Source organism: Myotis lucifugus, unplaced genomic scaffold, assembly GCF_000147115.1.
Source record: "Myotis lucifugus unplaced genomic scaffold, Myoluc2.0 scaffold_264, whole genome shotgun sequence".
Lineage (NCBI taxonomy): Eukaryota > Metazoa > Chordata > Mammalia > Chiroptera > Vespertilionidae > Myotis > Myotis lucifugus.
In genome coordinates, this window is record NW_005871312.1 from 1,024,039 (window position 1) to 1,026,911 (window position 2,873).

A 2,873-nucleotide genomic window follows, 5' to 3' on the forward strand; every position below is an offset into this window, starting at 1 on the left:
GGAATATATCCTAAGAAGCCTGAAACATCAATCAGAAAGAATGTATCCAAACCTATTTCATAGCAGTGCTATTTATAATAACTAAGATCTGGAAACAGCTCAAGCACCCATTAGTAGATGAGTGGATAAAAAAGCTGTGGTTTATTTACACCATGGAATACTATGCAACAGTAAAAAATAAGGATCTCTTACCCTTTGAGACACTATGGAGGGACCTGGAGAGTATTCTGCTAAGTAAAATAAGCCAGTCAGAGAAACACAAGTGCCACATGATCTCACTTATATGTGGAATGTAATGAATAAGATAAACTAAACTGTCGAATCTCAGAGGGAAGGTGGGAGTGGGTGAGGGGGCTAGGAAGTCATCAACCAAAGAACTTGTATGCATATATATGCACTAGAGGCCCGGTGCATGAGATTCGTGCACTGGGGCGGGGGGACAGGGGAGGGTCCCTCAGCTTGGTCTGCGCCCTCTCGCAGTCTGGCACTCCTTGGGGGATGTCCGCCTGCCAGCTTAGGCCCGATCCCTGTGGATCAGGTCTAAGCCAGCACTCAGACATCTCTCTCACAGCCCTGGGCTCTAGCAGTCTTCGACCACTTGCTCCATACTGCCTGCCTGCAGGGGCAGCACCACTAAGCCAGAAGCTGGGCTCATGGCTGGCTAGTGCAGCAGCAGTCACCTGGGACCCAGGCTTTGCTCCAGCCCTGGCTTCATCCAGAAGGACATCCTGAATGATGTCCAGAAGGACTTCTGGTCTAATTAGCATATTACCCTTTTATTAATATAGATAACCCATGGACACAGACAATAGTGTCATGAAGGCCAGGGGTGGGGAGCGGGGGCAGGCTAGCAGGGGTCGATGGGGAAATAAAGGAGACATATGTAATACTTTCACCAATAAAGATTAAATAAGAATAATAATAACAACAACCATAATAATAAATGGCATCTAAATTTTTCAGGGTAGTAACTATTGTTTCTATATTTAAATTATAAAGGTTTTTCATAAGATTTTTTGAATGATACATTTGATAGTTATAATCATCCAAAATTAAAAATAGATTCATTATACAAAATCATCAATATCTCTTCTAAAAGCCTCCTGTGCTACACCTGAAAGTCTATGTAATTACATTTTAGGACTCCCGTAGTGTTCTCTCTAAGATCTCTAATTATCATGGATAACTGTTTTTATTTTATAAATGGAGAAACAAAGGGGACTAAATGACTTATTCATATGTCATTGGTAGGAGAAAAAACTAATTCATGGGTCACTTGACTTCTTTTACATGTCTTTTGCATGAGACCAAACAACTTGTTAAGTCATCATCCTAAGACACATCTTTCAATTATTATTTTGAAATCATCCTGACATTATTTCAACAATAAAAAGTTTATTATATACAAAATGAACACCCATGTTTATTTAAAACCAAAGCTCACTTATATAGAAATTCTGAGGTTCAGCCAAATTTTATATTAAATTTATAAAAATAACACCCACATTTTAAATTTATTGAAAAAGAATGACCCAAAAGCATTTACATATAAAATAATTAGAAGATTGTATAATGGTGGCATATATAATACAACATTGATATGTATTTACTTTTTTTTGACTGATTGCTGTTATAAACTTTTTTGTTTTTTAATCTGGAACGCTTCACAAATTTGCACGTCATCCTTGTGCAGGGGCCATGCTAATCTTCTCTGTATCATTCCAGTTTTAGTATATGTGCTGCTGAAATGGGAACTCTTAAAAGCTTTTATTTCATCGGAAATGAATTAAAAATGAAATGTTCATGAAGGATTCTCCTTAATGATACTCCCTATATAGCTTCACAGCTGTGGTTACCAATTAGATTTATTTTAAAAAGTCTTAAATACCTGCAGCTATATGCAGCATTCAAAATCTTTGTTTTTATATAAGAAGACATATCTGAGTACAGACAACGATCTTTTTTTTTTTAAATATATTTTATTGATTTTTCACAGAGAGGAAAGGAGAGGGATAGAGAGTTAGAAACATCGATGAGAGAGAAACATCGATCAGCCGCCTCCCGCACACTCCCCACTGGGGATGTGCCCACAACCAAGGCACATGCCCTTGACCAGAATCGAACCTGGCACCCTTGAGTTCGCAGGCCGACACTCCATCCACTGAGCCAAACCGGCCAGGGCGACAACGATCTTTTTAAGTTTTATGATTGCTCCGAGCATTTGCTTCTATTGGGGCTCTACTGCCTTGAACTGCTAGGAAATCCTAACCTTCAATCTTCCTACTAAGACAAAAATCCAAAATGGCAGAAGAGATTTTTGTAGTTCCTAGGATAACTCTTGAAGACCTTAACTGCTTAAAAATCTATTCTGTAGATAGGGCAACATATGAAAATGCCAGGAAGAGAAACATGACCAATTGAAAAAAGAAAACTAACTCCCAAACACAATTTACAATGAAAAGTAACAGAGAACAGTAGTCATGAAAATGAGAAAAGCATGATAATCTAATTTTCAAATTAAATATATTCAATTACATAATTCTATCTAGCTCTTATAATATAGATATAAACATTTTTATAAAACAAGAGTTTTCATATAATAGCATTTTTCTAGTCTGGCTTTCAAAGACAGTTCAGCACTTTATACTGCACAATGCATCCTTAAGAATTATTCTTTTATGACAACAATAGATTATATAATTTTAAAAAATTGCATGGTGCCCAGTTGGGTGTGGCTCAGTGATTAAGCATCAACCCAGGAACCAAGAAGCTACTGGTTCAATTCCCAGTCAGGGTATAGGCCTGGTTGTGGGCTCAATCCCCAGTGAGGGGCAGAAAATATATATATATTTTTTTTTTTTTTTTTAAAGTCC

At 37.3% G+C, this 2,873-nt stretch overlaps 1 non-coding gene across 1 annotated transcript; it reads right to left on the reverse strand.

The window, feature by feature from the left end:
- Positions 1-1,648: 1,648 nt before the first annotated feature.
- On the reverse strand, positions 1,649-1,755 carry LOC111828016. Its single transcript, XR_002831770.1, has one exon. It is a non-coding gene; the product is annotated as a U6 spliceosomal RNA (small nuclear RNA).
- Positions 1,756-2,873: the final 1,118 nt, after the last annotated feature.